An 18,967-nucleotide genomic window follows, 5' to 3' on the forward strand; every position below is an offset into this window, starting at 1 on the left:
AACGACAAATACTAAATGGTAAATGAGAAATATACACATTGCTTATCTGTCTCTGTGTAGTAATTTTCCTTCTCTTCAACTGTCCTTCAAATTTTCTCTTTTGCAAGAAAAGGAACACATGGCTTCAATATTCACTTCTGTTCTGCAGTCATCCCTCCTGAAATAAAAGTTAAGCATTGCATTGTTATTATGATAATACATACAATAAACCTTGCTCCAAACCATTTGATGCAAAGCAAATCCACCTCCCACCCACAGCTGTGCTCCTTCTAGAGCATGCATGTCAAACTCCAGTCCTCGAGGGTCCCAAACAGGCCAGGTTTTCAGTAGGGATATCCTGAAAACCTGGCCTGTTTGCTGCCCTCGAGGACTGGAGTTTGACATCCTTGTTCTTGAGCTTCTACCACGCAAGTCATCCATGTGAGTGACACTGTACTGCAGTCCTGGTCTGCACACAATCTACTGAATCAATGACATCACACTGTAAAGGCAATCTACAAGATGTATTAGTTGTCCACACTTCCGAAATGTTACTTTTATGTCCAAATCACTTATTCCCATGACCTGATATTTGTATTTGTTATTTATAGGATTGTCACAAAGAGTTGATGAGGTCACCAAATGATAGTATGTAGAGAGAAAGAGAGATCTCAGAACAGAGCCCTGATGTATACCCACAGACAGATCAATAGAAGACGAAGACATGTTAGCAACAGAGATGGAGAATGTGTGACAGGAAAGTTATGATGAAAACCAGGATAGAACTGTGTTACGGATACCAAGAGAGAGTTTAGAATATGAAGGAGGAGAGTGATTGAGAGCATCAAACGCAGCAGATAGATCAAGTAGGATTAGTAGGGAAAAGTGACCTTGGGAATTTGCTTTAAGCACAGTCTGTAGAACGAGCTGTACGAAAGGCAGGTTGTAAAGGATCCAGGAGGGAATGTGATTTAAGAATGTTGACATTCTAGCAATTAGGAGACAAACAGCAGGAGGGATACAGGGCGGTAGTTAGTAAGGCACATAGGGTGTAGGTTGTTTCTGAGAAAAGGGTGACCACTACAGGCTTAAAGTAAGAGGGTAAAGAGCCAGAGAATAGGGAGGAATTGAAGATGTGGGTGAGAGTGGGGACTAAGAGATGCAGTAAGGTGTGAGGGGATACGATCTAGAGGGCATGTGGTAGAGGGAGAAGAGAAGATGATTAGCTTCCAGCTCTGTAAGAGAAGAAAAGGAGTCAAACGCAGAAGGAGAATTAGGTAGAAGGAGAGAAGGGGGAAGGGACAGAAGGAATCTCCTTGTGGGTGGCATCCACCTTGCCTCTGAAGTAGTCAAATGCTTGAGGAGAAGTGAAGGAAGGATGGCAAGTGTGAGAAGAAGGTTAGTGGAGGGAGTCAAATACAGGGGAAAAAAGACAGCGTAAATTAAATTTGTGTGTTGATGAATGTGGAAAAAAAAGTAGTGTGGTTTGGCCCCAGAGAGCAGCTTTATACAGGACTGGAGACATTTTTACTGTAGAAAAATCAAATATCAATTGTGTGATTTCCTTCATAGGCATTAAGAACAGCGAGTGGAAGTGTGATGAACATGTTTGGGAATTTAGCCAAGGGTGTGGGCTAGAGGGACAAGTGTGTCAGAGCCTAGAGGGGGCATATAGATAGGAGGATAGCATTGTAAGAGTTAATAAGATTGTTAGTTTAAGCGGAAAGAGAGAGAGAGGTTAGAGTAGATGTCAGAGGAGAGTTTAATTAAGCAGTGGAAAATCAGTGGGACAGGTAAGATGGGGTGAGGGGAATGACTGATTGTGAATGATGAGAGCAGAAGAGGTCATGTACAACTAGAGCCTTGTTAGTCAGAGAACGGACATTCCAGATGGCATAGGAGAAGGGAAGAGAAAAGTAAGGAAAGGAATGTGGATTACATTAGATAGGTTAACACTCTTAGCAGGGAGGCAGAGGCAGGGAGGCCCGATGTGTATATGAGCAGGTTCAAGATTATAAGAGATATCCCACACATCAGCAAACATAGAAGGAGACACAGAGATAGGTGTAGAGAGAGACAGAGATAGCTCTATGTAGAGAGAGAGGGACGTAGAGAGAATGAGACAGATAGGCGCAGAGAGAGGGGGCGCAGAGAGAGGAGGCGCCAAAAGAGGGGGAATAGCTGCAATAGAGGTCTGTACAAATGGTGCAGTGTGTAGACACATGCAAAGGTAGGGGAAGGAAAGAGGAGAACATGTGGATAAAAGCAGGAGTGTGGAAGTTAGAGAAATTAGAAAAGTTTAACAGAGGAGTGAGGAAACAGCAAGCAGAAAGAACAAGAGAGAGGTTACATTGGGATGACGTTCTGTGGTAAAGAGAAAATGCTAGGAGAGAGCTTTCAAATATTAGAGGACATGAATTGAGGGAGCAAATGTATAAATCAAAACCTGAGGGGGAGGTATAGCACGAAAGCTTGCACAGCAGATTATAGTCTTAATGTTGCGTGTACCTGTCAGGGTATTCAAGAAGTTAAATTCTCACAAGTGCAGAGTTCATGATGAAATGCTGAATCTAGTCCCCCTCCAATTTAATTTTAATATAACTTTTCCATTCTTCATTACTGCAAAAAGCAAACAAAACAAAACCACATTGCATTACTATTTTCAAAATGGATTGAATGGCATATTCAACAGTGACTGTGTGATGCCAATATTCCCCACTCACTCGTAGTGAAGCACATATTGTACTAGTGTTGAAAGTAGGCCGGTAGAGTCAGGTACGCAGTATTGATAAAACAATAAGTGCCCGTCGTAAGTACCAGCTCCGCAACAGTGCGGGCATCACATTAGTGACGTGGATGAACATATATGGATAAGCCCATATTAAGGCATCACGTGACCAGAGCCGTCACTGACTGGGTATACGTAAAGACGCAGGGAGATGCAAGGAAAGGGAGGGAGAGAGACAGGGAGAAGATGTGAAACGGAGGAAGGCACGGATGGAGGGAGTTCTTCCGAGCTTCTGCGGGCCTCTCTCTTTCACTGGTGCATGCCGGGAGCTGGTCCCAACATCCACAAAGTGTGTGTGTATTATTGGTTGTATTTTATGGGGGTAGGAGGGTAGTGTGTATATTGTGTGTGTGGGAGTATTATATTGTGTGTAGAGGTGCAGAGGAGAGTACTAGATTGTGTATCTTGTGTAAGGGTGTTGTGTATATTGTGTTTGGAGCTATAATATTATTGGGGAGATTAGTATTGAGGAGGTATTATAGTGTGTATTGTGGGGAGTATTAGTGTGTGTATTGTTTGTGGGTGACAGATGCTGGGGGTATGCAGCAATCCCTGCACTGAGGTCCGAGGCGGCTCTGCATCGCTCGCACACACTGTGGATGACCAAGCATGTGCCCATGATAATCATGGCCTTAGAGGGATGAGTGTGTCAGAGCCTAGAAGGGGCATATATATGATGGAGGAGGGAGGAGGAGGAGGGAGGAGGAGGAGATGATAGCATTGTAAAAGTTAACAAGATAGTTAGTTTAAGCAGAAAGTGAGGAGAGGTTAGAGATAAGGGTAGATGTCAGAGGAGAGAGTTCAATTAAGCTGAGGTATCGAGTAGGAAAGGGGTGAGGGGAATGAGAGGTGGTGGATGAGAGCAGAAGAGGTCATGTACAAATAGACCTTGTTAGTCAGAGAGCAGTCATTCCAGAGGGCACGTGAGAAGTGAAGAGTAAAGTGAGACATGGAATGTGGATTACATTAGATGGGTTAATACGCTTAGCAGGGAGGTGGAGAGAGAGAGGCAAGAGGCAGAGAGTGGTGCAGGGGTTGAGGAAGAGATGTTGCATGTACCTTATCAGAACATTAAAGAACATCAATTCACACTGGTGCAGAGTTGATGATGAATCCAGTTCACCTCCAATTCAATTTTAACAGAAATGTTTCATTCTTCATTACTGAAAAAAAAGAAAAGTAAAAAACATTTCATTACTATTTTCAAAATGGATTGAATTCCCCCAACAATGACTATGTGTTACCAATATATCCCTCTCAGTCCCACTGCAGCATATACTGTACCAGTGTGAAAGTAGGAAGGTACACAGTACCGGTAAAACAATACGTGCCGGTACTATGCACCATATGAATTATAAGGGGATGTAAATCTCCCAGTCTCTCTCCATATCCGCAACAGAGCGGGCTCCGGTCAGTGGCATGGATGCCCATATATGGGTATGCTCATATTTGGGCATCCCATGTCACTGACCGGAGCCGGCTCTGAGTATAGGGATATATGCGGAGACGCAGAGGTGCAAGGAAATGGGAGGAGGCACGGTGAGAAACAGGGAGAGACCACAGGAAGATAGAGGGCAACAACTTCCACAAGGTACTTGTATGGGTATAATTGTTTGTATTTTGTGCAGAGGGGGTAATTTCAGATAAAATACAATTCTCCACCCTCTACGAAACAATTCCACTTTGTTCAGTAAGCCAGAAAGTCTTGGTCCCATGTGGACTGAATTTAATGCAAATAAGGTCCTTAATACACAAGTAAAGAATAAAGTTACTTATTCTCTACTGTAAGAAGTGCCACATTGCCCACTATTTGGGTCCTGTGCCCAGATTGTGACCATGCATGGCAGAGGTGAGATTCCCCCAACTCCAATTTGCTACACTCTCCAAGAGAGATAATTGTGATCAGAGGTGGAACTAGGGGAGGGTGTGAGCAGGGTCACTGCCCAGGGAGTAACCTGACTGGGGGCACGGAAATCTCATTTAGTGCATATGTTGCGGCACTGCATTGATTGACCGGTCAATCTGCACTGCTGCCTGTCACAGTGACATCCTGATCGGGCACTGTGATCAGCTATAGCACTGACCCAGGTGAGATAGTTCAGCACTTTACAAGGAGGGAACAGATGTTGTGGGTGACAGATGCTGGAGGTAGGCCAAGACTGTTGGCCAGAGTAACGTGGAGACTTACTGCACTCTGCATGCCCATCCTCTCCCTGACATCAGGGGAAGGAAGTGGCCCTGGGGTGTGTGTAGGTATGCCAGATGTCAGTGTATGCATAAGTAAGTATGCCTGTGTAGTGGGAGGTGTAGGGGCGTTAAGCTGGAGGACTTAAAACAGGCACAAAAGCACATAGATACCTCTGATTATACCGCACCAAATGCTGATAATATCATGCTGTAGCTGCACTTTACAGAAGATGATGCAGATGTCATCATTGGTTGGTGGGTTCATTAAATCAATCCATCATATCATAACCACACTGTGCATATGATGTACTGAATCAGTAACACCAGGAAGACATCTCCATGTTAGGAGTAGAGTTGAAGTTAACAGAATATGTCCAGCACTGTGGTGTGTAGCCCATAAATAATAATTGTGCACATTACCAGAACAACATACTGTCAACTGCAAGATCATTTTGCTGCTTGTAGCATATGCTCATCCTGTACAGTGTTGTAGTAGATCCGTCTCTTCAGTGTTCACTGCAACAAAAGTAAGACATTGCATTAATATTACAGACGTTTGGGGGCTGAAATCTCACTTCGCTGCGGACAATTTCCCTTTGCATAAGATTCTTGTGATTATGTCAATGATGATCAATAACTGCATCATAACACAGCCGCTCTATACAGAAGATGTACTTGCTCTCATTGGTCATTGAGGTAATACGTCACACAATGTACAGATATAGCAAGGATTATTTCTCCCACTTGTGCATTATGGCATTATGATGGGAAATGTTGTGAGATTCTGCATTATCAGCATCACTGAATCTTTTGGAAATTAAGTGATATTCTATGTTTTAATGCAATATTATGGGTGATCAGCCGGTAAAATAATAATAGCTTGCTGTATCTGTAGCCATGCTCTACCCATGATGTGCTGAACCAATGACTGCAGAGAGATTCAGAGTGGTAAACATGACTGGAACGCATCTCTGAATAATGGGCAGCAAAGCAGTGCAGAATAGGAGGTGAAAGTATTTAAAATGGAAGATCCTTAGCAGCTGTGTGGAGAGTAGACAGTACAGACTGACCAAGTAAATGGTAAAAGGAGTAACTTCAACATTACTTGGCTTTGTTCTCCACATTGAAGCTTTCCTCCTCTTTAAATCACTAATACTGATGCCATGTGTAACCTGTACTGAGAGTTATATAATCTACTGGCCTAGATGAAACCATATGATGCAAACAGGATCCATCCCACTCCAGATTCATAGAATTGAACCACCTCAACCTTTCATAACAATCACATAGAACTGCAGCTGTGCGCTACTGCACATGTTCTTGTTATGAATGGTAGTAGATGTGGTCCTTGGGTCTTTACTTCATACTGTAGCCACCCTCTACTCATGATGTATTGAATCAACGAAAACTTGCATGGTTCAGATCACAGGAAGGGGTAGAGTAGAGATGAAAATATTCAATGTGAAACCCGTAGCAGCCGGATTGTGTGGAGTCAATAAAACGACAAATACTAAATGGTAAATGAGAAATATACACATTGCTTATCTGTCTCTGTGTAGTAATTTTCCTTCTCTTCAACTGTCCTTCAAATTTTCTCTTTTGCAAGAAAAGGAACACATGGCTTCAATATTCACTTCTGTTCTGCAGTCATCCCTCCTGAAATAAAAGTTAAGCATTGCATTGTTATTATGATAATACATACAATAAACCTTGCTCCAAACCATTTGATGCAAAGCAAATCCACCTCCCACCCACAGCTGTGCTCCTTCTAGAGCATGCATGTCAAACTCCAGTCCTCGAGGGTCCCAAACAGGCCAGGTTTTCAGTAGGGATATCCTGAAAACCTGGCCTGTTTGCTGCCCTCGAGGACTGGAGTTTGACATCCTTGTTCTTGAGCTTCTACCACGCAAGTCATCCATGTGAGTGACACTGTACTGCAGTCCTGGTCTGCACACAATCTACTGAATCAATGACATCACACTGTAAAGGCAATCTACAAGATGTATTAGTTGTCCACACTTCCGAAATGTTACTTTTATGTCCAAATCACTTATTCCCATGACCTGATATTTGTATTTGTTATTTATAGGATTGTCACAAAGAGTTGATGAGGTCACCAAATGATAGTATGTAGAGAGAAAGAGAGATCTCAGAACAGAGCCCTGATGTATACCCACAGACAGATCAATAGAAGACGAAGACATGTTAGCAACAGAGATGGAGAATGTGTGACAGGAAAGTTATGATGAAAACCAGGATAGAACTGTGTTACGGATACCAAGAGAGAGTTTAGAATATGAAGGAGGAGAGTGATTGAGAGCATCAAACGCAGCAGATAGATCAAGTAGGATTAGTAGGGAAAAGTGACCTTGGGAATTTGCTTTAAGCACAGTCTGTAGAACGAGCTGTACGAAAGGCAGGTTGTAAAGGATCCAGGAGGGAATGTGATTTAAGAATGTTGACATTCTAGCAATTAGGAGACAAACAGCAGGAGGGATACAGGGCGGTAGTTAGTAAGGCACATAGGGTGTAGGTTGTTTCTGAGAAAAGGGTGACCACTACAGGCTTAAAGTAAGAGGGTAAAGAGCCAGAGAATAGGGAGGAATTGAAGATGTGGGTGAGAGTGGGGACTAAGAGATGCAGTAAGGTGTGAGGGGATACGATCTAGAGGGCATGTGGTAGAGGGAGAAGAGAAGATGATTAGCTTCCAGCTCTGTAAGAGAAGAAAAGGAGTCAAACGCAGAAGGAGAATTAGGTAGAAGGAGAGAAGGGGGAAGGGACAGAAGGAATCTCCTTGTGGGTGGCATCCACCTTGCCTCTGAAGTAGTCAAATGCTTGAGGAGAAGTGAAGGAAGGATGGCAAGTGTGAGAAGAAGGTTAGTGGAGGGAGTCAAATACAGGGGAAAAAAGACAGCGTAAATTAAATTTGTGTGTTGATGAATGTGGAAAAAAAAGTAGTGTGGTTTGGCCCCAGAGAGCAGCTTTATACAGGACTGGAGACATTTTTACTGTAGAAAAATCAAATATCAATTGTGTGATTTCCTTCATAGGCATTAAGAACAGCGAGTGGAAGTGTGATGAACATGTTTGGGAATTTAGCCAAGGGTGTGGGCTAGAGGGACAAGTGTGTCAGAGCCTAGAGGGGGCATATAGATAGGAGGATAGCATTGTAAGAGTTAATAAGATTGTTAGTTTAAGCGGAAAGAGAGAGAGAGGTTAGAGTAGATGTCAGAGGAGAGTTTAATTAAGCAGTGGAAAATCAGTGGGACAGGTAAGATGGGGTGAGGGGAATGACTGATTGTGAATGATGAGAGCAGAAGAGGTCATGTACAACTAGAGCCTTGTTAGTCAGAGAACGGACATTCCAGATGGCATAGGAGAAGGGAAGAGAAAAGTAAGGAAAGGAATGTGGATTACATTAGATAGGTTAACACTCTTAGCAGGGAGGCAGAGGCAGGGAGGCCCGATGTGTATATGAGCAGGTTCAAGATTATAAGAGATATCCCACACATCAGCAAACATAGAAGGAGACACAGAGATAGGTGTAGAGAGAGACAGAGATAGCTCTATGTAGAGAGAGAGGGACGTAGAGAGAATGAGACAGATAGGCGCAGAGAGAGGGGGCGCAGAGAGAGGAGGCGCCAAAAGAGGGGGAATAGCTGCAATAGAGGTCTGTACAAATGGTGCAGTGTGTAGACACATGCAAAGGTAGGGGAAGGAAAGAGGAGAACATGTGGATAAAAGCAGGAGTGTGGAAGTTAGAGAAATTAGAAAAGTTTAACAGAGGAGTGAGGAAACAGCAAGCAGAAAGAACAAGAGAGAGGTTACATTGGGATGACGTTCTGTGGTAAAGAGAAAATGCTAGGAGAGAGCTTTCAAATATTAGAGGACATGAATTGAGGGAGCAAATGTATAAATCAAAACCTGAGGGGGAGGTATAGCACGAAAGCTTGCACAGCAGATTATAGTCTTAATGTTGCGTGTACCTGTCAGGGTATTCAAGAAGTTAAATTCTCACAAGTGCAGAGTTCATGATGAAATGCTGAATCTAGTCCCCCTCCAATTTAATTTTAATATAACTTTTCCATTCTTCATTACTGCAAAAAGCAAACAAAACAAAACCACATTGCATTACTATTTTCAAAATGGATTGAATGGCATATTCAACAGTGACTGTGTGATGCCAATATTCCCCACTCACTCGTAGTGAAGCACATATTGTACTAGTGTTGAAAGTAGGCCGGTAGAGTCAGGTACGCAGTACTGATAAAACAATAAGTGCCCGTCGTAAGTACCAGCTCCGCAACAGTGCGGGCATCACATTAGTGACGTGGATGAACATATATGGATAAGCCCATATTAAGGCATCACGTGACCAGAGCCGTCACTGACTGGGTATACGTAAAGACGCAGGGAGATGCAAGGAAAGGGAGGGAGAGAGACAGGGAGAAGATGTGAAACGGAGGAAGGCACGGATGGAGGGAGTTCTTCCGAGCTTCTGCGGGCCTCTCTCTTTCACTGGTGCATGCCGGTAGCTGGTCCCAACATCCACAAAGTGTGTGTGTATTATTGGTTGTATTTTATGGGGGTAGGAGGGTAGTGTGTATATTGTGTGTGTGGGAGTATTATATTGTGTGTAGAGGTGCAGAGGAGAGTACTAGATTGTGTATCTTGTGTAAGGGTGTTGTGTATATTGTGTTTGGAGCTATAATATTATTGGGGAGATTAGTATTGAGGAGGTATTATAGTGTGTATTGTGGGGAGTATTAGTGTGTGTATTGTTTGTGGGTGACAGATGCTGGGGGTATGCAGCAATCCCTGCACTGAGGTCCGAGGCGGCTCTGCATCGCTCGCACACACTGTGGATGACCAAGCATGTGCCCATGATAATCATGGCCTTAGAGGGATGAGTGTGTCAGAGCCTAGAAGGGGCATATATATGATGGAGGAGGGAGGAGGAGGAGGGAGGAGGAGGAGATGATAGCATTGTAAAAGTTAACAAGATAGTTAGTTTAAGCAGAAAGTGAGGAGAGGTTAGAGATAAGGGTAGATGTCAGAGGAGAGAGTTCAATTAAGCTGAGGTATCGAGTAGGAAAGGGGTGAGGGGAATGAGAGGTGGTGGATGAGAGCAGAAGAGGTCATGTACAAATAGACCTTGTTAGTCAGAGAGCAGTCATTCCAGAGGGCACGTGAGAAGTGAAGAGTAAAGTGAGACATGGAATGTGGATTACATTAGATGGGTTAATACGCTTAGCAGGGAGGTGGAGAGAGAGAGGCAAGAGGCAGAGAGTGGTGCAGGGGTTGAGGAAGAGATGTTGCATGTACCTTATCAGAACATTAAAGAACATCAATTCACACTGGTGCAGAGTTGATGATGAATCCAGTTCACCTCCAATTCAATTTTAACAGAAATGTTTCATTCTTCATTACTGAAAAAAAAGAAAAGTAAAAAACATTTCATTACTATTTTCAAAATGGATTGAATTCCCCCAACAATGACTATGTGTTACCAATATATCCCTCTCAGTCCCACTGCAGCATATACTGTACCAGTGTGAAAGTAGGAAGGTACACAGTACCGGTAAAACAATACGTGCCGGTACTATGCACCATATGAATTATAAGGGGATGTAAATCTCCCAGTCTCTCTCCATATCCGCAACAGAGCGGGCTCCGGTCAGTGGCATGGATGCCCATATATGGGTATGCTCATATTTGGGCATCCCATGTCACTGACCGGAGCCGGCTCTGAGTATAGGGATATATGCGGAGACGCAGAGGTGCAAGGAAATGGGAGGAGGCACGGTGAGAAACAGGGAGAGACCACAGGAAGATAGAGGGCAACAACTTCCACAAGGTACTTGTATGGGTATAATTGTTTGTATTTTGTGCAGAGGGGGTAATTTCAGATAAAATACAATTCTCCACCCTCTACGAAACAATTCCACTTTGTTCAGTAAGCCAGAAAGTCTTGGTCCCATGTGGACTGAATTTAATGCAAATAAGGTCCTTAATACACAAGTAAAGAATAAAGTTACTTATTCTCTACTGTAAGAAGTGCCACATTGCCCACTATTTGGGTCCTGTGCCCAGATTGTGACCATGCATGGCAGAGGTGAGATTCCCCCAACTCCAATTTGCTACACTCTCCAAGAGAGATAATTGTGATCAGAGGTGGAACTAGGGGAGGGTGTGAGCAGGGTCACTGCCCAGGGAGTAACCTGACTGGGGGCACGGAAATCTCATTTAGTGCATATGTTGCGGCACTGCATTGATTGACCGGTCAATCTGCACTGCTGCCTGTCACAGTGACATCCTGATCGGGCACTGTGATCAGCTATAGCACTGACCCAGGTGAGATAGTTCAGCACTTTACAAGGAGGGAACAGATGTTGTGGGTGACAGATGCTGGAGGTAGGCCAAGACTGTTGGCCAGAGTAACGTGGAGACTTACTGCACTCTGCATGCCCATCCTCTCCCTGACATCAGGGGAAGGAAGTGGCCCTGGGGTGTGTGTAGGTATGCCAGATGTCAGTGTATGCATAAGTAAGTATGCCTGTGTAGTGGGAGGTGTAGGGGCGTTAAGCTGGAGGACTTAAAACAGGCACAAAAGCACATAGATACCTCTGATTATACCGCACCAAATGCTGATAATATCATGCTGTAGCTGCACTTTACAGAAGATGATGCAGATGTCATCATTGGTTGGTGGGTTCATTAAATCAATCCATCATATCATAACCACACTGTGCATATGATGTACTGAATCAGTAACACCAGGAAGACATCTCCATGTTAGGAGTAGAGTTGAAGTTAACAGAATATGTCCAGCACTGTGGTGTGTAGCCCATAAATAATAATTGTGCACATTACCAGAACAACATACTGTCAACTGCAAGATCATTTTGCTGCTTGTAGCATATGCTCATCCTGTACAGTGTTGTAGTAGATCCGTCTCTTCAGTGTTCACTGCAACAAAAGTAAGACATTGCATTAATATTACAGACGTTTGGGGGCTGAAATCTCACTTCGCTGCGGACAATTTCCCTTTGCATAAGATTCTTGTGATTATGTCAATGATGATCAATAACTGCATCATAACACAGCCGCTCTATACAGAAGATGTACTTGCTCTCATTGGTCATTGAGGTAATACGTCACACAATGTACAGATATAGCAAGGATTATTTCTCCCACTTGTGCATTATGGCATTATGATGGGAAATGTTGTGAGATTCTGCATTATCAGCATCACTGAATCTTTTGGAAATTAAGTGATATTCTATGTTTTAATGCAATATTATGGGTGATCAGCCGGTAAAATAATAATAGCTTGCTGTATCTGTAGCCATGCTCTACCCATGATGTGCTGAACCAATGACTGCAGAGAGATTCAGAGTGGTAAACATGACTGGAACGCATCTCTGAATAATGGGCAGCAAAGCAGTGCAGAATAGGAGGTGAAAGTATTTAAAATGGAAGATCCTTAGCAGCTGTGTGGAGAGTAGACAGTACAGACTGACCAAGTAAATGGTAAAAGGAGTAACTTCAACATTACTTGGCTTTGTTCTCCACATTGAAGCTTTCCTCCTCTTTAAATCACTAATACTGATGCCATGTGTAACCTGTACTGAGAGTTATATAATCTACTGGCCTAGATGAAACCATATGATGCAAACAGGATCCATCCCACTCCAGATTCATAGAATTGAACCACCTCAACCTTTCATAACAATCACATAGAACTGCAGCTGTGCGCTACTGCACATGTTCTTGTTATGAATGGTAGTAGATGTGGTCCTTGGGTCTTTACTTCATACTGTAGCCACCCTCTACTCATGATGTATTGAATCAACGAAAACTTGCATGGTTCAGATCACAGGAAGGGGTAGAGTAGAGATGAAAATATTCAATGTGAAACCCGTAGCAGCCGGATTGTGTGGAGTCAATAAAACGACAAATACTAAATGGTAAATGAGAAATATACACATTGCTTATCTGTCTCTGTGTAGTAATTTTCCTTCTCTTCAACTGTCCTTCAAATTTTCTCTTTTGCAAGAAAAGGAACACATGGCTTCAATATTCACTTCTGTTCTGCAGTCATCCCTCCTGAAATAAAAGTTAAGCATTGCATTGTTATTATGATAATACATACAATAAACCTTGCTCCAAACCATTTGATGCAAAGCAAATCCACCTCCCACCCACAGCTGTGCTCCTTCTAGAGCATGCATGTCAAACTCCAGTCCTCGAGGGTCCCAAACAGGCCAGGTTTTCAGTAGGGATATCCTGAAAACCTGGCCTGTTTGCTGCCCTCGAGGACTGGAGTTTGACATCCTTGTTCTTGAGCTTCTACCACGCAAGTCATCCATGTGAGTGACACTGTACTGCAGTCCTGGTCTGCACACAATCTACTGAATCAATGACATCACACTGTAAAGGCAATCTACAAGATGTATTAGTTGTCCACACTTCCGAAATGTTACTTTTATGTCCAAATCACTTATTCCCATGACCTGATATTTGTATTTGTTATTTATAGGATTGTCACAAAGAGTTGATGAGGTCACCAAATGATAGTATGTAGAGAGAAAGAGAGATCTCAGAACAGAGCCCTGATGTATACCCACAGACAGATCAATAGAAGACGAAGACATGTTAGCAACAGAGATGGAGAATGTGTGACAGGAAAGTTATGATGAAAACCAGGATAGAACTGTGTTACGGATACCAAGAGAGAGTTTAGAATATGAAGGAGGAGAGTGATTGAGAGCATCAAACGCAGCAGATAGATCAAGTAGGATTAGTAGGGAAAAGTGACCTTGGGAATTTGCTTTAAGCACAGTCTGTAGAACGAGCTGTACGAAAGGCAGGTTGTAAAGGATCCAGGAGGGAATGTGATTTAAGAATGTTGACATTCTAGCAATTAGGAGACAAACAGCAGGAGGGATACAGGGCGGTAGTTAGTAAGGCACATAGGGTGTAGGTTGTTTCTGAGAAAAGGGTGACCACTACAGGCTTAAAGTAAGAGGGTAAAGAGCCAGAGAATAGGGAGGAATTGAAGATGTGGGTGAGAGTGGGGACTAAGAGATGCAGTAAGGTGTGAGGGGATACGATCTAGAGGGCATGTGGTAGAGGGAGAAGAGAAGATGATTAGCTTCCAGCTCTGTAAGAGAAGAAAAGGAGTCAAACGCAGAAGGAGAATTAGGTAGAAGGAGAGAAGGGGGAAGGGACAGAAGGAATCTCCTTGTGGGTGGCATCCACCTTGCCTCTGAAGTAGTCAAATGCTTGAGGAGAAGTGAAGGAAGGATGGCAAGTGTGAGAAGAAGGTTAGTGGAGGGAGTCAAATACAGGGGAAAAAAGACAGCGTAAATTAAATTTGTGTGTTGATGAATGTGGAAAAAAAAGTAGTGTGGTTTGGCCCCAGAGAGCAGCTTTATACAGGACTGGAGACATTTTTACTGTAGAAAAATCAAATATCAATTGTGTGATTTCCTTCATAGGCATTAAGAACAGCGAGTGGAAGTGTGATGAACATGTTTGGGAATTTAGCCAAGGGTGTGGGCTAGAGGGACAAGTGTGTCAGAGCCTAGAGGGGGCATATAGATAGGAGGATAGCATTGTAAGAGTTAATAAGATTGTTAGTTTAAGCGGAAAGAGAGAGAGAGGTTAGAGTAGATGTCAGAGGAGAGTTTAATTAAGCAGTGGAAAATCAGTGGGACAGGTAAGATGGGGTGAGGGGAATGACTGATTGTGAATGATGAGAGCAGAAGAGGTCATGTACAACTAGAGCCTTGTTAGTCAGAGAACGGACATTCCAGATGGCATAGGAGAAGGGAAGAGAAAAGTAAGGAAAGGAATGTGGATTACATTAGATAGGTTAACACTCTTAGCAGGGAGGCAGAGGCAGGGAGGCCCGATGTGTATATGAGCAGGTTCAAGATTATAAGAGATATCCCACACATCAGCAAACATAGAAGGAGACACAGAGATAGGTGTAGAGAGAGACAGAGATAGCTCTATGTAGAGAGAGAGGGACGTAGAGAGAATGAGACAGATAGGCGCAGAGAGAGGGGGCGCAGAGAGAGGAGGCGCCAAAAGAGGGGGAATAGCTGCAATAGAGGTCTGTACAAATGGTGCAGTGTGTAGACACATGCAAAGGTAGGGGAAGGAAAGAGGAGAACATGTGGATAAAAGCAGGAGTGTGGAAGTTAGAGAAATTAGAAAAGTTTAACAGAGGAGTGAGGAAACAGCAAGCAGAAAGAACAAGAGAGAGGTTACATTGGGATGACGTTCTGTGGTAAAGAGAAAATGCTAGGAGAGAGCTTTCAAATATTAGAGGACATGAATTGAGGGAGCAAATGTATAAATCAAAACCTGAGGGGGAGGTATAGCACGAAAGCTTGCACAGCAGATTATAGTCTTAATGTTGCGTGTACCTGTCAGGGTATTCAAGAAGTTAAATTCTCACAAGTGCAGAGTTCATGATGAAATGCTGAATCTAGTCCCCCTCCAATTTAATTTTAATATAACTTTTCCATTCTTCATTACTGCAAAAAGCAAACAAAACAAAACCACATTGCATTACTATTTTCAAAATGGATTGAATGGCATATTCAACAGTGACTGTGTGATGCCAATATTCCCCACTCACTCGTAGTGAAGCACATATTGTACTAGTGTTGAAAGTAGGCCGGTAGAGTCAGGTACGCAGTACTGATAAAACAATAAGTGCCCGTCGTAAGTACCAGCTCCGCAACAGTGCGGGCATCACATTAGTGACGTGGATGAACATATATGGATAAGCCCATATTAAGGCATCACGTGACCAGAGCCGTCACTGACTGGGTATACGTAAAGACGCAGGGAGATGCAAGGAAAGGGAGGGAGAGAGACAGGGAGAAGATGTGAAACGGAGGAAGGCACGGATGGAGGGAGTTCTTCCGAGCTTCTGCGGGCCTCTCTCTTTCACTGGTGCATGCCGGTAGCTGGTCCCAACATCCACAAAGTGTGTGTGTATTATTGGTTGTATTTTATGGGGGTAGGAGGGTAGTGTGTATATTGTGTGTGTGGGAGTATTATATTGTGTGTAGAGGTGCAGAGGAGAGTACTAGATTGTGTATCTTGTGTAAGGGTGTTGTGTATATTGTGTTTGGAGCTATAATATTATTGGGGAGATTAGTATTGAGGAGGTATTATAGTGTGTATTGTGGGGAGTATTAGTGTGTGTATTGTTTGTGGGTGACAGATGCTGGGGGTATGCAGCAATCCCTGCACTGAGGTCCGAGGCGGCTCTGCATCGCTCGCACACACTGTGGATGACCAAGCATGTGCCCATGATAATCATGGCCTTAGAGGGATGAGTGTGTCAGAGCCTAGAAGGGGCATATATATGATGGAGGAGGGAGGAGGAGGAGGGAGGAGGAGGAGATGATAGCATTGTAAAAGTTAACAAGATAGTTAGTTTAAGCAGAAAGTGAGGAGAGGTTAGAGATAAGGGTAGATGTCAGAGGAGAGAGTTCAATTAAGCTGAGGTATCGAGTAGGAAAGGGGTGAGGGGAATGAGAGGTGGTGGATGAGAGCAGAAGAGGTCATGTACAAATAGACCTTGTTAGTCAGAGAGCAGTCATTCCAGAGGGCACGTGAGAAGTGAAGAGTAAAGTGAGACATGGAATGTGGATTACATTAGATGGGTTAATACGCTTAGCAGGGAGGTGGAGAGAGAGAGGCAAGAGGCAGAGAGTGGTGCAGGGGTTGAGGAAGAGATGTTGCATGTACCTTATCAGAACATTAAAGAACATCAATTCACACTGGTGCAGAGTTGATGATGAATCCAGTTCACCTCCAATTCAATTTTAACAGAAATGTTTCATTCTTCATTACTGAAAAAAAAGAAAAGTAAAAAACATTTCATTACTATTTTCAAAATGGATTGAATTCCCCCAACAATGACTATGTGTTACCAATATATCCCTCTCAGTCCCACTGCAGCATATACTGTACCAGTGTGAAAGTAGGAAGGTACACAGTACCGGTAAAACAATACGTGCCGGTACTATGCACCATATGAATTATAAGGGGATGTAAATCTCCCAGTCTCTCTCCATATCCGCAACAGAGCGGGCTCCGGTCAGTGGCATGGATGCCCATATATGGGTATGCTCATATTTGGGCATCCCATGTCACTGACCGGAGCCGGCTCTGAGTATAGGGATATATGCGGAGACGCAGAGGTGCAAGGAAATGGGAGGAGGCACGGTGAGAAACAGGGAGAGACCACAGGAAGATAGAGGGCAACAACTTCCACAAGGTACTTGTATGGGTATAATTGTTTGTATTTTGTGCAGAGGGGGTAATTTCAGATAAAATACAATTCTCCACCCTCTACGAAACAATTCCACTTTGTTCAGTAAGCCAGAAAGTCTTGGTCCCATGTGGACTGAATTTAATGCAAATAAGGTCCTTAATACACAAGTAAAGAATAAAGTTACTTATTCTCTACTGTAAGAAGTGCCACATTGCCCACTATTTGGGTCCTGTGCCCAGATTGTGACCATGCATGGCAGAGGTGAGATTCCCCCAACTCCAATTTGCTACACTCTCCAAGAGAGATAATTGTGATCAGAGGTGGAACTAGGGGAGGGTGTGAGCAGGGTCACTGCCCAGGGAGTAACCTGACTGGGGGCACGGAAATCTCATTTAGTGCATATGTTGCGGCACTGCATTGATTGACCGGTCAATCTGCACTGCTGCCTGTCACAGTGACATCCTGATCGGGCACTGTGATCAGCTATAGCACTGACCCAGGTGAGATAGTTCAGCACTTTACAAGGAGGGAACAGATGTTGTGGGTGACAGATGCTGGAGGTAGGCCAAGACTGTTGGCCAGAGTAACGTGGAGACTTACTGCACTCTGCATGCCCATCCTCTCCCTGACATCAGGGGAAGGAAGTGGCCCTGGGGTGTGTGTAGGTATGCCAGATGTCAGTGTATGCATAAGTAAGTATGCCTGTGTAGTGGGAGGTGTAGGGGCGTTAAGCTGGAGGACTTAAAACAGGCACAAAAGCACATAGATACCTCTGATTATACCGCACCAAATGCTGATAATATCATGCTGTAGCTGCACTTTACAGAAGATGATGCAGATGTCATCATTGGTTGGTGGGTTCATTAAATCAATCCATCATATCATAACCACACTGTGCATATGATGTACTGAATCAGTAACACCAGGAAGACATCTCCATGTTAGGAGTAGAGTTGAAGTTAACAGAATATGTCCAGCACTGTGGTGTGTAGCCCATAAATAATAATTGTGCACATTACCAGAACAACATACTGTCAACTGCAAGATCATTTTGCTGCTTGTAGCATATGCTCATCCTGTACAGTGTTGTAGTAGATCCGTCTCTTCAGTGTTCACTGCAACAAAAGTAAGACATTGCATTAATATTACAGACGTTTGGGGGCTGAAATCTCACTTCGCTGCGGACAATTTCCCTTTGCATAAGATTCTTGTGATTATGTCAATGATGATCAATAACTGCATCATAACACAGCCGCTCTATACAGAAGATGTACTTGCTCTCATTGGTCATTGAGGTAATACGTCACACAATGTACAGATATAGCAAGGATTATTTCTCCCACTTGTGCATTATGGCATTATGATGGGAAATGTTGTGAGATTCTGCATTATCAGCATCACTGAATCTTTTGGAAATTAAGTGATATTCTAGGTTTTAATGCAATATTATGGGTGATCAGCCGGTAAAATAATAATAGCTTGCTGTATCTGTAGCCATGCTCTACCCATGATGTGCTGAACCAATGACTGCAGAGAGATTCAGAGTGGTAAACATGACTGGAACGCATCTCTGAATAATGGGCAGCAAAGCAGTGCAGAATAGGAGGTGAAAGTATTTAAAATGGAAGATCCTTAGCAGCTGTGTGGAGAGTAGACAGTACAGACTGACCAAGTAAATGGTAAAAGGAGTAACTTCAACATTACTT

General features: G+C 43.4%; 1 long non-coding RNA gene across 2 annotated transcripts in view; it reads right to left on the reverse strand.

Moving 5' to 3' along the window:
* The window catches only part of LOC142485385 (uncharacterized), a 49,958-nt gene that overhangs the window by 14,916 nt on the left and 16,075 nt on the right, over nt 1-18,967 (reverse strand). The window contains exon 1 of one of the 2 annotated variants that reach the window (XR_012798435.1): nt 38-141. The exons of the other annotated variant lie outside the window; for it this stretch is intronic. This is a non-coding gene — a long non-coding RNA (uncharacterized LOC142485385). Of the gene's footprint in view, nt 1-37; nt 142-18,967 lie in introns of those variants that run through there. 2 annotated transcript variants of the gene reach the window in all.

This window comes from Ascaphus truei, unplaced genomic scaffold (assembly GCF_040206685.1).
Source record: "Ascaphus truei isolate aAscTru1 unplaced genomic scaffold, aAscTru1.hap1 HAP1_SCAFFOLD_578, whole genome shotgun sequence".
Lineage (NCBI taxonomy): Eukaryota > Metazoa > Chordata > Amphibia > Anura > Ascaphidae > Ascaphus > Ascaphus truei.